This window comes from Podarcis erhardii, assembly GCF_964252035.2.
Source record: "Podarcis erhardii genome assembly, chromosome: 8".
NCBI lineage: Eukaryota > Metazoa > Chordata > Lepidosauria > Squamata > Lacertidae > Podarcis > Podarcis erhardii.
In genome coordinates, this window is record NC_138499.1 from 86,795,709 (window position 1) to 86,822,068 (window position 26,360).

At 46.5% G+C, this 26,360-nt stretch overlaps 1 long non-coding RNA gene across 1 annotated transcript in view; it reads left to right on the plus strand.

The window, feature by feature from the left end:
* The window catches only part of LOC309347964, a 54,495-nt gene that overhangs the window by 1,383 nt on the left and 26,752 nt on the right, over positions 1 to 26,360 (plus strand). The window lies entirely within an intron of this gene.

Sequence of the window (26,360 nt, forward strand, 5' to 3'; positions counted from 1 at the left end):
TTGAAATTATTAAAAGAAGGAAAAATAAGATACTTACAGTTGCAAGTGTTATTTTCTGGTTTATTTACTTAACATTGTGAGCATAAGCACTTAAAACCTCTCCCCTCCCCCCCGCAATGGGAATTTCTTATTTTAAAAACATATATTTTTGCCATTTTGTCACCCCCCTCAGTGATGACACCTGGGACGGTCCGCACCCACCGTGCCCCCCTTCCTATGCTCTGGGGCGGGGTGCATAATACAATTGTCACTATCTTGGAGTTGGACAAGCCTGGGGCAGAAAAATGTTTCCCTTCATCATTTAACACTTGCTTTTAACGAGATGCCTCTCTTGCAAGCAAGTAACATTGGGTTTATGTTGTTAAAGAAGTTTGGAAACCTTTTTCATTTAATGAGATCTCCCAGATATGACTCAAAGGTCCCCCACTCCCTGTTTTAAATGCCAATTCAACTCACAACCTTTTGGTGTGACAAAGAACTTTTGAACACAATACCCTTTTGATCCATTGTGTGCCCTCTTGCTAGAGGTTCTCCAGAGGGAGGTTCCTGCAGTCTGTTCAGGCAAACATTTTGCAGGTGTCTGGCAGAACACTGGAGAAGGAAAAGGAGGGTGATGCTCTTAGCAGATGTTTCCCTGCTCTTGTAGCCTTTTGCCAGCTGCTGAAATTGTGACGTGTTCATAATGCCATAGCCATGCCAATTCAGGTGAATATGGTCTAGCAACAGGGGCACTTCCATTTTCTGTGGGAAACTTTGTTTTTGGTAGAATCACAAAAATCTGGATGTCCTGGAGTGGTGTTGAATGTAGTTTTTCTTTGCTGGAATATGTCCCTATTTTGTCTGTATCTTACGTCCTTTGTCCTCCTGTTCTTCCAGTGACCAGGATTGCTCCATCTTAAATAAAGACATAAAGTGCCTGGTTCCTTTGTGTGTTGTGGCTGAATGGTTTATCCCCTCCGTGAACAATGAGGTGAAAAGGGAAGTCCCACCTGCATCAGAGATTGTCTTCTGCAGTTTCTCTGTAGCTGGTATCAAGGTTTTATCTCTGCATGGCATATCCCTTGTTCAAATCCTGGAGGAAAAGCACTTGTTTTTCATTTCAAGCCAGTTTCAGGGGGTGTTTTTTATTCAAGAGTTCTTCTTTTACCTGGTAATACTCAAGCTATATGACTATGTGCCATATGAGTTTCAGAGGTGAGTCTATATGTCAGACTCTGTGGTTTTTCCCAACATCCATAGTCTGGAAGGCTAGATGGAGGAAGCCCACCAGAGAATTCTGGGACCCCCAAACCAGTCCTTCTTCTAACACAGTCCCCCTGGTTCATACCTTTAGCTGGAGTTCCTTACTAGCCGTTATAACAGACTGGATCCTTTCATTGTGCCTCACACCCATGTTGAACGCCTTGCTGGCTGCGGCCTCAGCTTCTGTGATTTTCATGTGAATTGTGTCCCTGGGAATCTTAGGGCTCTAATCCACCCCTTTGTCAAGTCTTTTTGTTGCAGCTGCTTCTGTGGGAGCTGCTCCATCATCCCTTCAACTTTCTCTATGTGGTTTGAGGCCATTTTGTTTTTATCTACTGGGGCCTTGATATTCTTGCGGAAAAAGCTGGTCAAATGTGAGCTTGACAATGTAACTGTTAGGTGGATTTGCAGCTGGTTGACTGACTTAACCCAAAGAGTACTCATTAATGGTTCATCCTCATCCTCATTTGATATGTTCTTTCTCTTAAATATGCACACACACACACACATAAGCGAGGGAACCAGACACCATGGTGCTTGAGGTGCACAAAGTAAGCTATATTATAGCAATATGAGTTTTCCTTCGGAGCATTTCCACGGTGTCACTCACCAGAGGCATAAAAGAGATTTATGACTCCACTGGCAACCAAGATATGGTTATAAACAAGTGAGGTAGTAAAAAAGATGGAGGCTAGAGAGATAATGGGATTAACGTCAAAAGCAAAGATGCCCAGGATGAAGGAGTGTTACCCAAGGACTCGAGGGACAGAAGTGGTATGGGAAGTTGAGGAGGGGAATTTTCAAGTGCCAGAAACGAAACAGAAGCCTAGGAAGAACGACAGCCCTAAGATATGACATTCTTATTGTTGAGGTGTGGGGTCTATTTAGCTGCACAGTATTGCAATCTCTGGAATGCATAGGGTGTTAGGGGAGGGGTGGGACCCCTGGTGGGGGGCACGTTGTGCTCCTTCAGGCGTAGTTTGTCCACCTTGGGTTCCCCACCCTGCACTTAGCTCTCAGCTGTGGCTCCTAGAAGCTGTCAGCATGTGACAGCGGCCACAGCCCAGGAAATGGCTTTGACTGGCAGCCTAAACCAGGTGAGGGGAGCCAATGGGTCTCAAACCCTCCGTGAGTTAGGGACTTCCCCTGCAGGTGAATCACAAAAAAATGCAATCTGCAGAAAAAACTATTGATATTTGTTCCGATTCAGCAGTAAACATCGGGTTTTCCTGGAGAATGCGGTGGGATAAAAGACCCAAGACTAGAAATCACTAGACAAAGGGAAGTGCGGAGAGGGAAATCTTAAGGCAGCTGTGCATTGTGCAGTGGAAAGGTTCGTAGAAGTGCAGTCCAAATCACTTTGCCCTTTCCTAGAAAGGAGCCTGGACGTAGCCAGGATTTATGTTCGTGGGAGGCAGGATTTATGGGGGGCAGAACTGATCTATCTGTGATGCGAATGGTAAGTTAGTTAAGTATTTTTATTTATTTACTGGGTTGGGGGAGAACAGCTGCCCCCCTGCCTACTCCCATGGAAAAGGGTGGGGGTTTGATTTACTCAGAGAGAACGGCACAGCTGTGAGCTACCAGTGTACATTCACACTGCACACATGGCTTTATGTATCACCTTTCTAAACACCTAACATTAATACGTAGGTGCTCAGAGCATTGCCCCGTGAGATGACTGATTCCAGTAACCAACGCAGATAGTCGAGAAGGAGTTACATTTCAGCTGGCGCAGCAGGATCCTCACCCCATCCCCATTTTCGCTAGGTCGTAAATCACAGTCTCTCCAGGCACATTTGTAGAACCTTCTCTATTGGTGGATATATGTATCTGTGTATTCCTTTTGACGTTTTTATTATTATGAGATAGTTGCCCTGAAGGGGGATGAATAATGAAGGTGCTGCTTTTGTATATACAGAAATAAATATGGAACCCAACCGTGATTGTTCTAAGCTCATTCCCTCCGGCACAAACTGCCCCCTTCCTACAATAACAAACAGCAAAAAGAAATTTGCATCCAGGAATCAAATGATTTAATTAGCAGGATGGTGTGATAGAGGTGTCACTCCTTTTTTAAAAAAAATAATATTTATTACCTTTTCCAACAATTTAAACACTACAAAAAACACACACACAATACAATACAATACAATGCAATACAAAAAAACACAACAAAACACTACATTACACTAACAAAACACTAACATTAAACTAACAAAACAAAACAAACACAATTTAAAACATATCAAATAATTTCAATATCTTATCTTTCATTCCCGTATTTCTGCGACCTCCTCACACCTCCCTTTTTGTATTTCACTTCTATTAATTTTTTCAGCAATTCCTTTCCATCTTCCTCTATTTTTAATCCTATAATTATCTTAACACATTCTAACCTTATTTTCCCTTTAATACTCAATTAATCTATTTATCCTTAATTCCTTATAACATTTCTACTAAAGCCATATAACTTCATTCCAACATTTTTCTAACATTCATTAATTTTACAGTATTTCCGTAAATAGTCTTTAAACTTTTTCCAGTCTTCTTCCACTGACTCTTCTCCCTGGTCTCGGATTCTGCCAGTCATTTCCGCCAATTCCATGTAGTCCATCAACTTCATCTGCCATTCTTCCCGGGTGGGTAAATCTTGTCTTCCAATATTTTGCGATGAGTATTCTTGCTGCTGATAGAGGTGTCACTCCTGGGCACAAATGAGATGAGGCTGAAAAATCCGCTTCCCCATTTGGCTCAGCAAGGTTCAGGTGGAGGTGATGTTTGCAGCAGCCCTTGACGGAGGCAGGGAACATTTGTGTGTATTCCCACACTCAAGGCCGGCCCATTCAAGAGGAAAGGTGAGGCCAACTGTCTCGGGCAGCAGGATCCATGGGGCAGCAGATCTGGCCTCCAGGGAACGCATTGCCCACTACTGCTGCCATGGAGGCTGGATCTGCCACCTCCTCGGCAGCCACCCGCCGAAATGTCATCTCTACAGTGGCCTCTTAGCAAATAAGAGGTGATGCTGGTGGTCTCCCACTTTAGAGAGGAAATGATGATGGCTGCCCTCTGCGGTGTCCTGGGCTCTGCACCTGCCCCAGGGTGATTCAGAGAGGGCCCCTTCCCCCCATTTGATTCCCAGATCAATTTCCTCCTTGTTCCTGATGTAGATCTTCACCCACCCCATCTTCCCTGGCTGGGTTTTCTTTTGGCCGTTTTGTGGTTTGCCTTAGGTGCCGAAATGTCTTGGACTGGCCTTCTCACATTTCATCAGCACTGCTGTGAGTGGGCCATTAAAGCAGTGGCACACTCTCGCCAGGTCCTCTCAGCATTGCCACACAGCACTCAGCCACCCTCTTCTGTATAGCATGAGTTTAGCTACTTGCCTGTTATGTACTGAGCTGAATCCTAGAACAATAGGATCCAGAATGCAGCAGTCTGATTGGTCCGCAGGAGCCACCCAATCAAACTCCAGGTGGAAGTGAATCAGTGACCTGATTGGCCAGCAGGAGCAGCCAATCAGGCTTCTGGAGGAAGTGAATCTGCAACCCGATTGGCCTACAGGAGCAGCCCGGAATTAGCCAATCACATGGGGCCCATTGTGTAAATAATGTACAGTATAGACATTTTGGGGAAAGATTCATTCATTGCTACTACAAGCTAAATAAAGAGCATGAAATTCACACTAGACTCCGAGTATATTTCATTGACCAAAGAGGCTGGGTAAAGATAATTTCAAAAATTGTTGTTCACACCAGTGAGCACCCAGAATCATCTTTAATGTTATGTAGTGAAGTTTCACCCTGGGCCAGCAGGGGGATACTGTATATAGTTTTCACTCAGGTCTGTCGATAGTTTTCACCCAGAGTTCCCGCCTAAAATAACTGACGTGGACCTGAGTGAAAACTATCGACAGACCTGAGTGAAAACTATATACAGTATCCCCCTGCTGGCCCAGGGTTATCCCCCTGCTGGCCCAGGGTGAAACTTCACTACATAACATTTAAGGTGATGGAGAATTCTAGAGACCTGCCACTCAGGGCTGTGGGGCCTATGGAACAGGGTAAGGAACCCTAACTGGAGTCAACCTCCCTCACCCACTCAGAATTGTAGGACCTGGAGGCCGGGGGACTCAGGAGAGCCTCCCCCAATGCAGGGGAATAGCCGAGGTGGAGAGATGGGACCATACTAAGCCCAACCCGGAGTTTCATGCTCTCTGAAACCCTTGGCAGTACTCTTGCCAAGGTGTCCTGCAAATGAGTAGAGCTCTGCAAAAGTTTCCTGTTTGCTGCACATCTTGGTTTTGAAAGTTTTGATACAGTTAGGGCTCTAATTTACCCATTAATTCATGTCTTGAATCTCTATTTCAGAGATGTTGCCAGTGGGCATAAAATATGTAATATACTGACAGTGTTTGAAATAATGTTAATTATGCAATACTTCCTTTTCAGCTTGGAATGCCTAAGCATATTTTCACAATGATAGATGAAAAAGCAGATATTAGATTGCTCGGAGGCTTAGCAAGGGCCTCAAATCCAGCCAGAATAGCATCCTTATAGTTCCTCCTTGGCTTTCTGCCTAAAACCTAAAATAATAAGCAGATACAAAGCAGATTCAGCCATCAAACAGCGGTGAAGGAGGAAATCAAGGACATATGATTTTTCCTAGATTTTTCCCCAAGCCATGTCCACCTGCCTCACCCCTGACATCATATATTGTGTCAGCAGGTAGGGCTAAAATGGGGTTTACAGGCATCTGTGATCAGCTGATCAGTAGCACCTGCAAAACACTTTGCAAGCCCTGACAACAGATTGTTGGAGCTTCAGAAGCTCTGTGGAAGCTGTTGGGATGCGTGCAAAGCTCCTTGAGCTGGTGTGATATTAGCAATAGCTAATTAAAGTGCTAAGAGCGAGAGATAAAGCTTGCTGAGTAGAAGCCCCAGCAATTAACGGATTGTCACTGCTTCTGCCTACATGGCTTTATTTCAAAAGCTGGCAGTGAAAACCTGACATTATTGTGACACCAAATGATTGGCAGGTGATTAGCCCTGCCCTCCCCTTCAAACATGGCCTTTGGTGGGCAGGGGCTGTAGATAAAGATCTGGTCCAGTCTAAGATCTAATAATAATAATAATATAATAATTTATTATTTATACCCCGCCCATCTGGCTGAGTTTCCCCAGCCACTCTGGGCGGCTCCCAATCAAGTGTTAAAAACAGTACAGCGTTAAATATTAAAAACTTCCCTGAACAGGGCTGCCTTCAGATGTCTTTTAAAAATAGGATAGCTGCTAATTTCCTTCACATCTGAAGGGAGGGTGTTCCACAGGGTGGGCGCCACTACCTAGAAGGCCCTCTGTCTGGTTCCCTGTAACCTCACTTCTCGCAGCGAGGGAACCACCAGAAGGCCCTTAGCACTAGATCTCAGTGTCCGGGCTGAACGATGGGGGTGGAGACGCTCCTTCAGGTATACTGGACCGAGGCCGTTTAGGGCTTTAAAGGTCAGCACCAACACTTTGAATTGTGCTCGGAAACGTACTGGGAGCCAATGCAGATCTCTCAGAACCGGTGTTAGATCTAAGATTAAATCAGTGTATACACAGGACGGGAACTTTTCAATAGCAGCATCTAGATTGTGGGGTACCCTCAGAAAGTGTTCATGACTGCCTCCTTCTTCTACTTTCAGCCATTCTTTCAGCTACTGGATCTTTTATAATGAGCACATTTATTCCTATTTCTGCTTGATTTCTTTCCATTTTTCTGGCTCCTTATGATATTGTTGCTGCTTCATTTTCTTCTTTGTTTTTTCTTCTTTTTCTTCTTGCTTATTTTTAATTTTGCTGAAGTTTATTGTGCATTTTAAATTCCTTATGCGTTGCTTTGGAGGCCTTTGGCTGAAAAGCATCGTAGAAATAAATATCAGCATAATGTTGGATGCCAAATAATTTTCAAATGAGGGACAGAATACACCTGGGAATGCCGTTATGGGATGGTGTTCCCAGAGGCACTCCTGGGGGGAAATGCAGCTGCCCTATGGGACCATTTGCAAAGTGTTCTGCAGCCCAGCTGTTGAACAACATCTGGTGGGCCAAAAATCCCTCATCCCTGACATAAATGCACACACATTAAGGCATCATCACTGCACAGCTTGCCATTTCACATGCTGGTGAGGTTAGTTTTGAATGGATGATAACAAGAGATTGTAAGAGTACTGTATTTTTCTTGAGGATGATTAACCAGGAAACAAATGTCGTGGGGTTTGGGGTTCGTTTGTTTTCTAACAACAATACAGCTCAAGGAGTTGCAAAGGAAAGGAATAGACCACACAGCGGATGTAAAGATGTCAGCAATATGCAACTGGAAGTGGAGATAGGAATTAGGCAGTGATACTCAGTAATAGAGGTGTTGAAAGCCTGCCTCGCTTTTGATTTGTGAAATGCTGGAAAGTACTGTATTTTTTGCTCTATATGACTCACTTTTTCCCTTCTTATGGAGCAAATTCAGCCTGTGCAGCTATCCCAGAAGCCAGAACAGCAAGAGGGATTGCTGCTTTCACTGCACAGCGATCTGTTTTCCTGTTCTGCCTTCTGAGATTCAGAATATTTTTTTTCTTGTTTTCCTCCTCCAAAAACTAGGTGCGTCTTGTGGTCTAGTGCGTCTTATAGAGCAAAAAATACGGTATGTTCATAGCCCATAATTCCAGCTTTTGGGGGAAGTTTAGGTTTGGCTGGTGGGACACAGGTGGCGCTGTGGTGTAAACCACTGAGCCTTCGGCTTGCTGATCAAAAGTTCGGCAGTTCGAATCCGTGCTCAGTCCCTGCTCCTGCCAACCTAGCAGTTTGAAAGCACTTTAAAGTGCAAGTAGATCAATAGGTACTGCTCTGGTGGGAAGGTAAACGGCGTTTCCGTGCGCTGCTCTGGTGTCGGTGTTCCATTGTGCCAGAAGCGGCTTAGTTATGCTGGCCACATGACCTGGAAAAACTGTCTGCGGAGTGGACAAACGCCAGCTCCATTGGCCTGTAAAGCGAGATGAGCGCCGCAACCCCAGAGTTGTTCGCTACTGGACTTAACTGTCTGGGGTCCCTTTACCTAGGTTTGGCTGAACTGGGAGTGTACAAAGCTCCCTGAGCTGCTGTGTTCTTAACGATGCCTAACTAAAGAGCTAAGAAAGTGATAATCCATGACAATGAGATAAAGTAAGAGTGGTTGGGATAAAATTGTGAGACAGAAGATGTGTCTGGGGAAGAACCCTGATGGTTCCAGGTTCCAGGTCGCACAATTATCTCTTTCCACCTCAAGGGCAGAAAGGGAGGCTGCATCACACAAGTAATTCAAAGCAAAACCAGACAGCAGCGCCCTAGAGAGTATACACAAACAGCTTCTTGCTGTGACACATAGACCAAAGCTTATCTTAACAGCAAATGCTGAGTAAAGTGGCAGTGCTGGTAGCCATAGCAACCCTTCAACACACCTGGAAAGCTAGTGCCAGGAGCTGGCTTTCGGAATAGGCTGGCTGCTGAGCTCCCTTGCTGTTTTCTGAGTGCCAGGGAAAGACTTGCTCCTCACTAGTGGAGGCTCAGGAGTGAAGGGAGCACGTAAAATATTGCCGTGCCTTTGTCCAGCAGACATTGTAATTGTAGTGCCTGCTAGGGATGAGCAAATCTGTCAATTTCAGTTTATCTCGGTTTCTCATTTTTCCAATCTTCAGTTCAGTTCTCCACATTTCCACATCAATTTGTGATTTTTTTTCTCAAAGGTCCCCTGCATTTTAGCACAATGTTCTCCTACTGCACACATTCTTAATGCAGTTTTGCCTAATATGCACATTTTGGCAGAGCAATTTCCCCTATGATAATGCATGTTTGTATGTATGTTATTTTCACTAATTAATGCTTGTTGTGCATACTTTACACTTGTATTTTGGAGATTTCTGAGATATGCACACCATGGGGAATAACTGTACCTCTGCTCAGTGTTGGAGTTTTAGACTTAAGAATTTCCATAAAATCATAGAATTGCAGAGTTGGAAGGGACCCCGAGGGTCATCTAGTCCAACCCCCTGCAATGCAGGAATCTCAACTAAAGCATCCCTGGCAGATGGCCACCCAACCTCTGCTTAAAAAGGAAGGAGAGTCCACCACCTCCCAAGGGAGACCGTTCCACTGTCTTAATATCTCTTAATGTCAGAAAATTCTTCCTGATGTTTAGTCCGTTCTTGTAACTTGAAGCCATTGGTTCAAGTCCTACGCTCCAGATCAGAAGAAAACAAGATTGCTTTCCTTCCTTCATGTGACAGCTCTTTTGATATTTGAGGATGGCTCTCATATCACCTCTCAGTGTCCTCTTTTCCATGCTAAACATATTCGGCTCCTTCAACCATTCCTTATAAGGCTTAGTTTCCAGACCCTTGAACGATGAAACAATCGTTGAGACGGCTAGAGCGCCGGTGGCGGAAAACTCATTCTGAATCAGACCGGACACGGGTTAGAGCTCAACGTCGAGCCTACCAAGTGGCAATGGCGACGGCGAAGAGGGCCTTCTTCACCGCCTCCATTGCATCTGCAGAAAACAGCAGCAGGAGACTTTTTCAGGTGGTTCGCAATCTATCAGAACCACCTGTACCAACGGGGCCTGGTAGGGACCCCAAGATCTCCTGCAATGCTTTTGCAAAGTTTTTTGCAGATAAAATCGCTCAGATTCAGAAGGAGGTAGACTCCACCGTGGGAGCAGGGCCAGGGCGGGAGAGTGCTAGAGTTCTGTCTGGTCCTGTTACATGGGATCAATTCCAATCTGTTACCTCCGAGGATGTGGACAGGCTGCTTGGACGAGTGAAACCGACCACCTGTCTCCTTGATCCTTGCCCATCCTGGCTGATAAAAGCGAGCCGGGAAGGGCTGGGCGATGGGCTCTGTGGGGTGGTGAACGCTTCCCTCTGTGAGGGAGCCTTCCCAGACCCGCTGAAAGAGGCGGTCATTAAACCGCTTCTTAAAAAAACATCTTTAGACCCGGCCAATTTGGCCAACTATCGCCCAGTCTCAAATCTGCCATTCTTGGGCAAGGTGATTGAGCGGGTGGTTGCTGAACAACTCCAAGCACGCCTGGAGGAAACGGACCATTTGGATCCCTTCCAATCGGGATTCAGGCCTCACCATGGGACTGAAACTGCCTTGGTCGCGCTGGTTGATGATCTCCGGCGGGCTAGGGACAAAGGTGAGAGCTGTTTCCTAGTTCTGCTGGATCTCTCAGCGGCCTTTGACACCATCGACCATAACATCCTTCTGGACCGTCTAGAGGGGCTGGGAGCTGGGGGCACTGTTATACAGTGGTTCCGCTCCTTCCTCCTGGGCCGTGTCCAGAAGGTGGTGGTGGGGGATGAATGTTCAGACCCCTGGGCTCTCACTTGTGGGGTGCCTCAGGGTTCTGTCCTCTCCCCCATGCTTTTTAATATCTATATGAAGCCGCTGGGAGAGATCATCAGGGGGTTTGGACTGGGTGTTCATCAGTATGCAGATGACACCCAGCTCTACCTCTCCTTTAAATCAGAACCAGTGAAGGCGGTGAAGGTCCTGTGTGAGTGCCTGGAGGCGGTTGGAGGTTGGATGGCGGCTAACAGATTGAGGTTGAATCCTGACAAGACAGAAGTACTGTTTTTGGGGGACAGGAGGCGGGCAGGTGTGGAGGATTCCCTGGTCCTGAATGGGGTAACTGTGCCCCTGAAGGACCAGGTGCGCAGCCTGGGAGTCATTTTGGACTCACAGCTGTCCATGGAGGCGCAGATTAACTCTGTGTCCAGGGCAGCTGCCTACCAGCTCCACCTGGTACGCAGGCTAAGACCCTACCTCCCCGCGGACTGTCTCGCCAGAGTGGTGCATGCTCTAGTTATCTCACGCTTGGACTACTGCAATGCGCTCTACGTGGGGCTACCTTTGAAGGTGACCCGGAAACTGCAATTAATCCAGAATGCGGCAGCTAGACTGGTGACTGGGAGTGGCCGCCGGGACCACATAACACCGGTTCTGAGAGATCTGCATTGGCTCCCAGTACGTTTCCGAGCACAATTCAAAGTGTTGGTGCTGACCTTTAAAGCCCTAAACGGCCTCGGTCCTGTATACCTGAAGGAGCGTCTCCACCCCCATCGTTCAGCCCGGACACTGAGATCCAGCGCCGAGGGCCTTCTGGCGGTTCCCTCATTGCGAGAAGTGAGGTTACAGGGAACCAGACAGAGGGCCTTCTCGGTAGTGGCGCCCGCCCTGTGGAACGCCCTCCCATCAGATGTCAAAGAGATAAAGAATTACCTGACGTTCAGAAGACATCTTAAGGCAGCCCTGTTCAGGGATGTTTTTAATATGTAATGCTGTATTGTTTTTAATACTGATTGGGAGCCGCCCAGAGTGGCTGGGGAAACTCAGCCAGATGGGCGGGGTATAAATAATAAATTATTATTATTATTATTATTATTATTATCATCTTGGTTGCCTTCCTCAGCACACATTCCAGCTTGCAACATCCTCCTTAAATTGTGGTGCCCAGAATTGGACACAGTACAGTGGTACCTACGCTTCAGGTTACATATGCTTCAGGTTACAAACTCTGCTAACCCAGAAATATTACCTCGGGTTAAGAACTTTGCTTCAGGATGAGAACAGAAATCGTGCTCCGGTAGCACGGCGGCAGCGGGAGTCCCCCATTAGCTAAAGTGGTGCTTCAGGTTAAGAACAGTTTCAGGTTAAGAACGGACCTCCGGAATGAATTAAGTACTTAACCTGAGGTACCACTGTATTCCAAGTGTGGTCTGACTAAGGCAGAATAGAGTAGTACTATTATTGCCCTAGATCTGGACACTAGACTTCTGTTGATACAGCATATAGAAGAGTGTTATCATTTCTTGCTGCAGCATCACACTGTGGACTCATGTTAAGCTTGTGGTCCACCAAGACCCCTAGTTCCCTTTCACATGTACTGCTAGTAAGCCAGATGTCCCCCATCTTCTATTTGTGCATCTGGCTCTTCCTGCCTAAGTGCAGAACCTTACATTTGTCCCTATTGAAAGTCATTTTCTAAGTTTTGGCTCAGCCTGTGTTTGCCCTCATTCTCACCCCTGAAGTAACAACCACAAAGGGAAACCCCCTGCCCACCACCAGGCTGAAAATAGCTTGCCTTTGTGGCTGTGGGGTCTGGCAGTCAGCCAATCTTCCTGAGCCCCTGCATAGAAAAATATCCCTATTTGTCTATCAGTGGGGTTTAAGTTAGTCATGACTTATGTGCCACTGATTTCAATAGGTTTACTGTAAAGTCTGGATTCAACCCACAGAGATCATGCTATTAACTAACATCTCTATCTACACACACCACACCACCACAAAACAATTAAAAAACAATAAGGAAATGGGTAAAGGCAGGGAAACCTTGCGTGGAATGGATTGAAAATGCTCCAGGGGGCTGTAAGAGGTGACGTGCAAGAGGAATGGCTGGTGCATCAAAATGAAAAATAGGCTAGCAGAGGAACCTGCAAATGCTCCGTCTCCAGGGAGAAGGAATCCACACAGACGAAACAAACTTTTGTCTCCTTCTTTTGCAGGACTTCCACAAGCATCTTTCCTTGCCTTTGTAGTTGTAAGGGCTTATGAGGAAAGAAGACTTATAAGAAGATGGAACACTTCTTCCTAACATGTCTAACCTAGGTCTGTTAATTTCAGTGGGTCTACTACAAATAGGACTAGCATTGACTGCAACCCGGGGTGAAATGTGGAACCAACAGGGGTTTGGTGGCCCTCCATAAGTCTTTTTCCTCCATGTGACCAACAGCCTGGCATTAACCCCTTTGAGCTTCCCTTCCCAATCCCATTTCAGAATCCAATTCTCCCTTTGATTTCACAGTCCCACTTTGCACCCATTTTCACTAGCACACCCACCCACCCACCCACCCACACTGCTCCTTTGGTCCTCCTTTTGTGCAACTCCCCTTGGCTCACAAACCACCCCATGGCAACTTCCGGCAACTTCTTCCTCCCCTACATTCAGGGAAGATGTCTCCTGTTTTGCCACTTGAGGCTACCACTGCCTGCTGCCTGCTGCTGCTGCCCTGCTCCCCCCCACCACTAAAGCCCCCCACCCACTTACCTGTGTTGTGTGGCAGGGTTTGTGGAGCAGTGGCAATGGCTTTTGGTGAAATCTCTTGCAATTTTGGCAAGATGTCGTTGGAAACTGATGCAGCTGCCGGTCCACTTCTTGCTGGTGGCAGGGTGCCCGCAGGGGTTCTGCTTCATGGTCTTCTGTTGCTCGAGGCAGTCGCCTCATGAGTGGGCCGGCCCTGCCTGCATTGCATTGCTGAGCATCCTTATCACCTTCTCAAAGGGGGTGAAGGTGGAAATGGGGTTGCAAAAAATAGGGGGTAGGAGACATGGTAATGAGGTTGAAGATGAAAGCAGGGGCATGAGAGGGTCTGAAAAATGGGAGGGGTGGTAGTCCAGCTGGTGCCAATGGCCTGACCTTTGATGTCTCCAAGGCACTCGGATGCTGACAGATCTAATAACATTAACAAAGAGGAAGAACTTATGTTTTTTTTTTTTTAAATAATTTTTATTAATTTTACAACATAAACAAAAAACAAATAAACATAACACGACTTCCCCAAACCTCCCCTTCCCTGCATCCATATTTTAAAATTTTTAGCAATTCTTCATCCCATTTTTATATTTAATTCTCTTTAAAAAAATTCTATTTTATATATTTCAATTTATAGCTGTAATTCTTTGTATCCAATCCCTTGACATCTTAACATTCCGAAATTTTACAACAATTTTTAAGATAGATTTTAAATTTTTTCCAGTCCTCCTCCACTGTCTCTTTCCTCTGGTCACGAATTCTGCCGGTCATCTCTGCCAGTCCCATAAATTCAGTCACCTTGGTCTGCCATTCTTCCAGAGTAGGTAATTCTTTAGTCTTCCAATACTTCGCCAAAAGGATTCTTGCTGCTGTTGTTGCATACATAAAAAAGGTCCTATCTTTCTTTGGTACCAATTGGCCGACCATGCCCAGGAGAAAAGCCTCCGGTTTCTTTACAAATGTCCACTTAAGGATTTTCTTAATTTCATTATAGATCATTTCCCAGTAGGCCTTAATCTTTGGGCAGGTCCACCAAAGGTGATAAAAAGTTCCTTCACATTCATTGCACTTCCAACAATTGTTATTGGGCAAATGATATATCTTTGCAAGCTTGACTGGAGTCATGTACCACCTATAGATCATTTTCATTATGTTCTCTTTCAGGGCACTGCATGCCGTAAATTTAATACCTGTGGTCCATAACTGCTCCCAGTCAGCAAACATAATATCATGACCAATATCCTGTGCCCACTTAATCATAGCTGATTTAACCGTTTCATCCTGTGTATTCCATTTTAGCAGCAGATTCAAAGAGGAAGAACTTATGGGTGTGCCCACTGGACACATGGACACCACATGGCCTCAACCTGGCACCAGTATTGCTTCGCTTCAGGGCATGAAGCTTCCCTGAGCACCCCATTCTCAAACCTTTGTAACTCCCACCTTTGGAAACAGCATCGTTTCATTTTCATCAGAGCAGCTGATGAAGGCAGAAGCCAAAACATTTTGCCACATAAATAAAAAATACTCTGTTTTGTTAATCACAGTAACATATATATTATTTAACTGATTAAATGACTCCTAAAAGGGATCCAGAGCAAGCTTGCATGAAGTGCTTGTTTGATGCTTTTATAATTGTCTACATGCATTCATTAAGAAAAAATACTGTTATTGTTTGAAGTTTGAGAATTTTATGTTCTCTGCCTCTGTGCATGTTCTTTATCATGAACCCCAGACCTTGACTAAAGAATTTTGATACGTAGAAGTCACATTGGCTCCAGGTGTGAGGGGCCCCTGAGCAAAGGGCCCTTTAGAAGTGAGAGTGGGCTCTGGTGGACTTACCAGTCTAGGGCAGCAGGAAGCAGCTCCCTAAGCAGGGGCAGACAATTGGATCTAGCTGCCATTTTAATTTCCCACAATTCTTCAGAGTGATGTTACATCAGGGAAATTAAAATCAGAGCTACACTTCATCGCACGGTGCTGCTTGAAAAGCCAGTGAAGGAATGGGTTTCCCAAACCCAAAACTGACTGTGCAGGCAGTTTGAAACTGCACCAAAATCCCTATTTTTCCTTAGCTAAAATCCATTAACTTGAGCTCTGAGTCAATGTATAAACAAAAACCTGGCTGTGCTCAAAGTTCTCTCCTTTATCAGTTTGTGACGGCAAGTATGGCCTTCACTGTACCAGTAGAACAGAGAAGACACGTCTGTGCCTTATCTTACGTCCTGACCACAAAGACCACAGACCCGGTCTGGGAACAGCGCCAGAGTGCATTCTTGGAGATGATGACCTCTTCCTCCAAGATAAGAGTAGGAAGAGGAAGATCCTTTTATGGTCGGAAGTACAGGAAGGAAGATCCTTTTATGGTTAAGAATACCAGAGCAGGAGCATATGTGATGTCAACCTGCGTACATAGGCTGACGTGGTTGGATTCCTAGGGAAGGAGGGAGAGGGTGCCTGGAGGATATATATACTGCATGAAATTTCTTATTTCTTTGGACTTGCTGTGGACTCACCACGCAAGTGCCTTCTGCTATCCAGAGAGCAGAATAAACTCTTTCTTTGAACCAACCTCGGTGTCATTTGACTTCCTTCCTCCTGTCCCGGAGCAACGCAGACTCAATCGGTGAACTCCAATAAGGCTACACCAGGTCACAAAAAGCGGGGGTGGGGTTAAAGTGGGCATCCGTGGTAGGCTCTTCTGGGATGCTGCTGGCGTGCCAGCTGCTCAAGGATGTCAGGTGCCACTCTCTGCCCTGAGAATTGAGCTGAATGAATGTTTGGAACTCCTTTGTGACTCTGGAACTCATTTCTTTGCTAGTATCATATAAAAAACAAACCAACCAGGCCCTATTTGTTTCCATTTTTAATTTGAAACAACACACACCCCTATGAACTAAACTTATGGCAAAATTCAGCCACAGACCCTTTGAAATGCATTTTTATTTTCTGCTAAAATGGGACACCCCTGTAGTCCTCCGCCGTGTGGGATGTAATCTACCGGGAGCAGTCAAATACAACACCCACCCTGTGGAACGCCCTCCCACCAGATGTCAAAGAGAACAACAACTACCAGACTTTTAGAAGACATCTGAAGGCAGCCCTGTTTAGGAAAGCTTTTAATGTTTGATGTATTACAGTATTTTAATATTTTTTGGAAGCCGCCCAGAGTGGCTGGGGAAGCCCAGCCAGATGGGCGGAGTATAAATAATAAATAATAAATTATTATTATTATTATTATTATTATTATTATTCCTTCTTTTGCTAGAATGGACATGCAAGGGAAGAAGAAGAAGAAGAAGAAGAAGAAGAAGAAGAAGAAGAAGAAGAAGAAGAGGAGGAGGAGGAGGAGTTTGGACTTGATAATCCCATTTTATCATTACCCTTAAGGAGTCTCAAAGTGACTAACAATCTCCTTTTCCTTCCTCCCCCACAACAAACACACTATGAGGCGAGTGAGGCTGAGAGACTTCAGAGAAGTGTGACTGGCCCAAGGTCACCCAGCAGCTGCATGTGGAGGAGCTGGGAAGTGAACCCGGTTCACCAGATTAAGAGTCCACATGCAAGGGAATGTTTGGTCCAGCCAGTTGAAACTTTCTGTTCCTCCTGGCCTGGAACATCCTTCCCTTGCATGTGACTAGTGGGTGGGTGTGACCTTTCCAGACCTGGTAAAAGGCCAAGGCATGCTGCCACTTCCCCTCCTTTTCCATATTCTTTTCATCCTCAAACTTCTCGGACTGTTAACTAAAGTCACTAGGTCAACCCACATATGGGGTAAACCTGTTTGTAACTTTAAGCCTTAAACCTGCCTTCAAGGATCACACTGTGCTCTGCCTGATCGTGAGCAAACTTTCTTTTTACTGCTTATGACTAAGACTGTGGTGTCTTTATTCTTTTAGGAAGGATTCAAGGGGTCTTACCAGGAAAATATTAGAACACATTTCAATCTGGACAAGCCAGATTGAATTACATATTGTCTTAAGAAACTCACACGAGTTTGCAACTAGTTTTCTGCTGCGTAAAGGGGAATGTAAACTCTGCTAAGTAAAGGAACTAGCTAGCACAAGTTAGGAAGGATATTAATAAACAATATACCCTCTCCTGCCTCCCTGAACATTCCCACAAAGGGTTATTGGCCCCAGTGTTGCATATTTTTGAGTATTTTTCAAGGATTGCAAAGGATTGAGATCCTATACTAAAGAGTATTTTTCAGAGTATACTTGCTGGTAAGCACATGGTCTTTTGTTCCATTGTGTAGAGGGGATTAAGCAAACGCCCCCTTCCCTCAGAGTTCACAGTGCCCAAGGCAGTGAAGAGATGTTTTTACTTTTGAGATTTTGATTTTGAAATTTTGGCAAAATTTTGGCAAATTTTTGATTTTTTCCCCAAATTTTCGAATTTTGAGATGACTAGTGTAGCTTTTAGGGACGCGGGTGGCGCTGTGGGTTAAACATATATATGAACCTAGGACTTGCCGATCAGAAGGTCGGCGGTTCGAATCCCCGCGATGGGGTGAGCTCCCATTGCTCGGTCCCTGCTCCTGCCAACCTAGCAGTTCGAAAGTACGTCAAAGTGCAAGTAGATAAATAGGTACCGCTCCGGCGGGAAGGTAGACGGCGTTTCCGTGCGCTGCTCTGGTTCGCCAGAAGTGGCTTAGTCATGCCACATGACCTGGAAGCTGTACGCTGGCTCCCTCGGCCAATAAAGCGAGATGAGCGCCGCAACCCCAGAGTCGGTCATGACTGGACCTAATGGTCAGGGGTCCCTTTACCTTTACCTTTAGTGTAGCTTTTGATAGAGATGCAGGGCGAGGAATGCCTATGCTGAATGAACACTATGGGCACTGAATTGGAGAAACCCACTATAAGCCTTTGTTGACTTTAATCAGTTTATTACCATGCCTTCCCAGAGAATCCTGGAAACAGGAATTTGGTGAGTGTTAAGGATTTTGTATTTGAGAACCGATGATACAGAAGTACAGTTCTTATAACGATACAGAATCACAATTCCCAGGATTCCCATGGGGAGGAAATAACGATTAAAGTACTGTAAATCTGTAATACTGATACTACAGCATTAACAGAATTAAGTAGGAGACCTCTGCAGTATAACTGTGTTTAACTGATGCTCTCTCTTTTGATTCTGTGATTACTTCCCAGTCCTTCACGGAACAGCATATGTTGAGTTTTAAGTATGTGACTTTAGAGGAGGTGATATAGCATTCAGGATTTAGGTATGTTGAGCAGCGGCAAGCCAAGGGGAGGGAGCCCAGGAGCCCAGGGGTGCATGAATGTGCAATAAACAGCAGTGGCTGCAGTTCAGCCTCCTTGCTTCAGATGGATTTCTCTGTTGCATTTTAATTTGGCTGCACAGATTCCCCACTACAGTTTAATGAGCTAATTCACCAACATATTAAACACTTCTGATCCCTGGTGTTTCCTTCTCTGCAGTTCCCAGTGGTTCCGCTACAAGAGCCGTGCTTGTTAATGTTGCCATTCTTCCAGTTTACACAGAAGCAATGCAAACATTTTTGTGCATGGGGTGGGGCGAGTACATTTCTCCCAGTCTATTGACAAAGCAGGATAGATATTAAATTCTATAATTCTTTTGCCCGCTTCTAAGCATCTTCGGCATTAATATTTGATGATGAAGGATGCTCATAATCAGACCCAGATTCCCCCGTGTCAAAATGCTTTATAGGATGCCTTTGGGACCTTAATTGTGAACTCAGCCCTTCAGAGTTTCCAACTCAAACCTAATAAACCCCTGCTATTCCGAAACAAACCCTCATATATCTCCATCCACAAGATTTGTGCTGGGATACCAGCAAAATATTATGGAAGGAAAGATGGGCTTAGAGAAGACAAGGCTGGGAACTAAGGCAGCATATTAGCAGGGTGCTCAGGAAGCTGGAAAGAGCTTTTTATGCTCCAGAGACTTTTGGGGAGCAGAGCTTCAATTAGCAAATTTAAAAAGCAGAGTTTCCTCCCCTCCTCATTTTTCTCAAACAGATTTTGCTACCATGGCAGGATACATACAGTTCCCTCCGGCCATCTTCCTATATGATGCCTGGATGTGAGGAAGGACACTACATCACTGTGGGGGTAGGTGGCCCCAAAGAGTCATGAGAGTGCCACAGCTTTGCCACAGCTGCAAAAACAGTTTAACAAAATGTTAATTGCATGTTCAGACCCAGAAACCTCCCCCTAAATAAATTCACACTTGACTCAAATTTTGGTTTGGTTTTTGGCAGAATTTAGGCCACAACTTTATTGATTGCAGAAAGTGAGTGGTTCATAGGCTCTGGTTTGATTAGCTCCCTGCCATGCAGGTAGCGCTGACCCAGGGTTCCAGCATAGGTCAGCCAAGGGTGAACACCAGCACAGGCGAAAAGCCGGGAACAGACTATGTCCGCCACCCAGATGTCCCCCTGGACTCAGGCATGGGCACAACCCCCTCTCTAGGGTTGACCAAACCATTTCAGTCCCTGGATTCCTTTAACGAAATACCCTTCACATAGGGATGGCGAGACTGTTCTCCCATCCCTATCACCTGAACCAGAGCCTATCCACCACACGAGCACCTGCGCTCGCCGCCAACCACTCACACCTGTAACCAATCCCTTAACCCTGCTGACACGGAGGTCAGCCACAAATCATTCCCAATCACAGACAGATGAACCCCATCAAGCCTGTAAAGGGACGCATCACAGAAGGTAATGCCTGGGTGATGGATCCTTCTTGGCCACTGCGCTCTGGACGCACCTCCTGGCCCTTTCGGTGGTAGCTGGGCACCAGCTACCTCGTCACACATTGCTGCAACAGCTGCGACCAAAAATTTTTGAGTCCGGGAAGAGCTGCCTTCAACTCTTCCAAGTCCTCCTGCATGCAGGTCCACAGGCTCAAGCCAGGAGCTTCCGGCAAATCGTTCTTGCCCAACTGCACCACCATCGCCACAGGCGTGCCTTCCGCAGACACCTTCGCCCGCACCGTAGGGAGAAGCTCCTCCCAACGCATTCCTCGTCTGGATATCAAGCCATCTCTCAAAAGTTCTCTCCACTTTAAGGGAGCTGGCCTTGCCCTTCCCCGAAATAGCCTGCTTATCCTTGTCCGGGCATTCATTAGGGGGAAGGAGTTTGAAGATATCCACATAGCGACCATTGAGAATCCTATTTCGCAACCTGGAAGGCAAATGCACATCGGGAATAATATCCCTGACAGCAGTGGTTGAGACTTTAACATCCTTGACCGGTTCGCCATCGATGCATTTGAGGGGAAGGCCATACCTAGCCCTGTGCGTGTTGGCTCTATGCTGCCACGCCCACCTGGGAAGGCCCGAAACCCCCTCACCGTGGCCCCAATAAAGACCCATAACCACATCTGAATCATCACCAGAGGACTGAGAAGATGTACCAGTAGAAGAGGAGGAATCACCATCTCTGCAACTCTTGGTCCTGCGTTTGGAGCGATGACTCTTCTGCTGCTTGCCACCGGATGAAGGGACCATAGGCACCAGGAGATCCTCCTCTGAAGACTGGATGCTGAGCGCCTCTCTCGATGGAGCCGACCGATCCTGCATAGAACTAAAAACATGTGAGGTACTCTGCTGGGAAGAAGTCCCCCCCCCCATGTTGTGCAACTGAAGGCCCTGAGCTCCCAGACCCTGGAGGTGCCAAGTGGGAACATGGCAAGCCGGACCGAAATGCCTGCTGAACCATGGCACCCGTACTCCTAGTTCGACCCCTAGGACTAGCTGGGGCTGGGATCCTAGAAGGTTGGAATTGGGAGAGCAGGGCCCCAGAAGGGTCATAAGCCTCACTCCCTTCACTTGCATCAGAGGGACCATGGGCCTCAAAAACAGTGGAAGATGTGGAGGGGCCAGGCTGAGAAACAGGCTGCCTCCCAAATTGCTGAGCCAATGACTCAAGCTCCGTATTAAACCTTGTCAAGGCCGCAGGGTCTGAACCAATATTGGCCACAATAGCACCCAAGCGATCCAGCGTATGCTGAGGAACTGCTGGGGCCTACACTGAATGAAATAACTGAGACGGGCCTCTAATTAACCTTTTTGAAGGGAGAGCAGGACTAGGGTTCCTCTTATCAGGCACTTTAAACCCTTCTGTAACAAGCAGGGATACTACAACAAAATTAAAGACACCCAGGCAGTAAAAAGAAATGACGCTCCCGCCAAAACAAGATGGCGCTCCCGCCACACAAGATGGCGTTCCTGCCAAGCCTGCAACCACAGCTGGACCCGATATGAAAGGCCGCTGCTCGAAGAGCCTGAGGGAAAGTGGGAAGCTCTATAGACAGGGAGCACTCAGAGACACAGGCCCGTTAGGCGAAAAGCCTTCAAAGGAACTTCGCAACAGCCGCTGCTCAAGGGGGAGCCCGAAGACGATGCTACATGGGCAGCAGCAAGCTCCACGAACCGGCAGCAATCTGGAGCAACTGCTCCGTGGGCGAAGGCCCTTCTAAGGAACTGAATTAAACACTGCTGCACAAAGCAACCCAAATGCGATTGAACAGGCAGAGGAAAGCTCCAAACAGGAAGCACTCCAGGGCAAAAGCCCCGAGGGCGAAAGCCCTTCTAAGGAAATGAATCAAAAGATGGCTGCGCAAGGAAACCAAAGGTGATTAAATGGGCAGCGGGAAGCTCTGCAAGCAGGAGCACTCAAGGGCCGAAGGAGGGAAGGAAAAGGAAGGGAAAGGAGCAAAAATTAACAAAGGAAATAAATTGGATTTGGGAAAGAAGGGAAAACGGAAAGATATCACCAGGACAATCCATAGGTGAATAGCCCTCTCTTGGACGCACAGAGGACACGCTGTTGCTGTTCCGAATGCACACGCCGAAAGAGGAAGCTCTGGGTCACGTGCATGGGTATATAAAGGTCCCTTGATCTGTTTGGACTGCACCCCATTGGCCAGATTGAACCCAGCATCGAGGGACCTACTGTACCAATTGGGTGTTGTGGCTGACCAATCTTACCTACTCACAACACAGGGTTTTGGTTTCCAGGTCTCACCGCAACACTTTAAGGGAGGACACGATATACCTCATTTCCCCGAAAGTCTGTAGGTTGAGATTCCAGTGCAAGGAATAAAGATGGTGCTGCCCCACCTCTGCAGCCCCATAATGGAGCTGCAAAAAAGAAGAAGGCATGCTTTGATCTTCCCTAGAAATAGGGTTGTGATGGACTGGCTGTGGGGTTGGCATAGCCAGAGGAGAACAGGTTAGAGCAGGGTGGGGGGAAATTCAAAGCTATTTTTGTGTCTCTGGTGTTTTGCCTGCCATGGATGTCTTCTTGGGCAACCAAGAGAGCATCATAATGTAAGCCACCTGTCTGAAGAGATAAAATTTTGTACTAAGATGCTGCTACAGCTGGTCCTTGAATGGCTGGTGAACAGGGCAAAGGAATGCATTGGCATCCCTACATTGCTCAACGCAGAGCCCAAGCAGACTCACCATAAAAGTGAGGCAAGCACCCCAATTCCATGTGCCTTCCCACTTAGTCCAGTATTACAGAGCTGATGAACTAGGAATGGAGAACTGGCCAGAATTTAGGCCCAGGAAAGGGCCAAAGGCAGAGTCCAGGGTGGGTGGCAGTGTTGGAACAGAGGAAGCGTCAGGTCATTTCAGAGAAAAAGCCAGGCCAAAATGGTTGCTTAAAAGAAGAGCAGCTTTATTGTAAAAGAACAGTGTGACTTGCGGCTTCATCTGGACTCAGTGCCACCTACAGCGGCAATAGCAGCTTTAAATCTACATCACAGAAAAGAATGCAATCAGCCTGGTTCATCTGGATTCAATTTGACACCGGCTGCCCTTTATTTCCACATCTTCTCAAGTGTAGTTTTGGTGCTAAAGAGAAGTGGCTGATGGCTCGGTGGGTGGAGCTTGGTGAGCTAGGGTGGCATCATGGATAGCTCAGTCAGTTAGAACGCGGTGCTGATGTGCTGCACCTGGGGGTAACCCGAGTAACGCGGTCCAGGTATGGTTCCGAATCCAAGGGTTGTGCAAGGAGTCAGTCCAACAGGGCCAAGGCAGGACACGAGGCAGGAAACCAGGCAAGGACAGGTACAGGATCACAGGCAGGATCTAGCGTACAGCAACATTGCTCCCGCAACCTGGGGCGGGGTCCAGCAGCCTTTTATCTCTGTCGGGGTAACGGCCGGTCCTGATCCCCTGGTGACTCACCTCCCTGTCTCGCCCGAAGGTGAGCACTCCTCCTGCGAGTACTCAGGTCTCTCCTTCTCTCAGACCTCAGTCTATGCAGCTTGGGAGATGTTGGTGGGTTACTAGACCCAGAGGCCGCCTCAGCCTCTCCTGACCCAACTGGTAGTGAAGCAGCTGTAAGTGATTGCCCAGCTGGAGGCAACGAGGTCATCCCCGCATCTGGAGCCAGGGCAGGCTCAGGCCCCTGACTCGGCCCAGCTGGTGCTTGTTGCAGGGGAACCTGTGCAGACTGGGGCTCTTCAGAATCAGGCCCCAGACTAGGTTCAGATGCCGCCTGAGGCACAGGATCCGGTGCGGACTGAGACTCCTCTGGCTCCGAGTCTGAGCCCGAGTCCCAGGCTATCACAGCTGATAACATAACACCAAGGTTGCAGGTTCGATTTCTGTATGGGACAGCTGCATATTCCTGCATTGCAGGGGATTGGTTTAGATGATCCTCAGGGTCCTTTCCAATTCAAAAAAATTCTATGATTCTATGACCTTAGAGATGCCTGATTGAGGGAGAAGATGGTATCAGATGAAACCACTGGCTGTTTCATCAAGGACACAGAGGTGCCCAGGCCACTTTCATCTTTTGGGGGCCCTAGCCATAATAAAAATTAAAAACAATGGTCAACACATAAAAACAAAATAGGGTGCCCCCTTCCTTCCTTGCTTCAAACTCAGAGCAAGGAATAAAAGCAATCTGCATGGCAGCAAGTCTGAGAACCAACACAGATATTGAATGGGAGATGTGGAAACTCCTCAGTTTCTCAGGTCCCGCTATTCTCCCATTCATTATGTGAAAATTATCAACTCGTTATGCGAATGCTCACGTAGCAAACAATTTCTTGGGAATGCATTGTGTTTGGTAAGTGAGACCTGTGTGTAATTAGGCTGCAATCCTAACCCCACTGAGGCCGCAGGGGCAAAACTAGGCATTATTTCACTGGGTCAAAGACCTGGTTTGACACGCTTCCAAGTGCATTTGCGTGCACACACACACACACACACACACACACACACACACACAGAGGCTGGGAGCATAAATGGTGCCCCTCTGGGGGCTTCACCCGGGGCAAAAATTCTGGCTAGCCCCCCCCCCATAACTATGGCTCTGCTTAGGGGGAGGAAGCCCCATTGAGTTCAATATAACTTACAGTAGATTCTGGCGTATAAGATGACTTTTTAACCCCGGAAAATCCTCTAAAAAGTCAGGGGTCGTCTTATACTCCAGGTATGGGTTTGCTGGGCATTGGCAGTAGGCGGCGGGCTCCGCACCGGGAGGGAGCCGCCCAGCAAAGCTGGCTTAGCATCGCTGGGCAGCTTCGCCAGGCAGCTTCCTCCCGGCGCGGAGCCCAGCGAAGCTGCCGCATGTAAGAATGGGCGTATAAGTCAACCCCCCAAATTGGCGTATAAGTCAACCCCCCCAAATTGGCAGCTGCCAATTGGGGGGTAGACTTATATGCCCAGTTGGCTAATACGCCGGAATCTACGGTACTGCTGAGTAGACATAAGGGTTAGGATTGCACTGTAAACTGCTTTGCAAATGGCATTTTAAAACTATGGTTAGACTTTGTTGGCAGATTTCTCCATTTGAGGAAAGTTTTTTGCATTAAATCAGGTGGAAAGCAAACTCTGTGTTTTGCCATAGTAAGTGTATAACATGTAGGTAGTTTTTGTAAAGCATTTTATTTTTGGCTACTTTATCCTATGAGTGGTGATACGGTATGCTGTGGTACATGCTCAGTAGGAAGCTGTGTTGCTTAGCAACAGCTTCAACTTCAGAACTGTTGTCTATGAGGGTCTCTGGGAGGAGGGTGACAAGCCTCACCCCTGTTTCGTAGTGGTGTTAATAATGCCACAGTACAGTTTGATCCTATACAAAGCAAAAGGGCTTTAAAATCTTTCTTTTTGCTGTCGTCATTTCCCTCAATTTTAAAAGAATGTAAAAGAAACACATAGGAAGAGAAAATGAACAGAGAACAACTTTGCAGAAGATAATTCCTAAAATACCTAAGATCAATGCACAATTAACCAAATGAGCTTTTCATGATGGTAGTTCACCGCAACATGTGCAGAGTGTCCATTAGCGTAGCCCAGTTTCTTGTTTTGTTTTTGTTAAGTATAATTGTTTAATTCCCACTGAAATGGAGAATGCCTGTGTGAATCGCTGAAAGGGTTTAATTGGAAGATTCCATTGAAGCTAAAGAAAAGCTTCATGGATGGGTTGATAATTAACTGTCACTGTCTCTGCTAGCTAACATGTGAGTGTATAACTGTAGATCACATGAGAGGTATTGAATTGCAGATTGCCATCTTGGGGAGTTGGTCTTTGGTGGTCTTTTGTTCCCAGGCTCTGTGGGAGAAAGATGTGTGAATGACTCACTCCAGGAGCTCAACAGCCTTGGGGTTGGAATACAGACTAATGGAGCCTGTGTGAGAGAGAAAGCGATATTTGTCAGCTCGGATTATAAGTTATTTAATTTCTAAGAAGCTGAGCCTGTGCTGAACATGCACATGATCTTATGAAAATGTTTGGATGTACTGTTTTTTCTGTTTTGAAGAAAGTTCTGCAAGTAAAGCTTTGAATCAAACTTATGGGTCTGGACAATGTTTTATTCCAAAAGGAGACAGTTCTTATGCATTCAGTTGCTTCAAGCTGCACAATATTATTATCTGCAATAGGTAAAGGTAAAGGGACCCCTGACCATTAGGTCCAGTCGTGGCCGACTCTGGGGTTGCGGTGCTCATCTTGCTTTATTGGCCGAGGGAGCCGGTGTACAGCTTCTGGGTCATGTG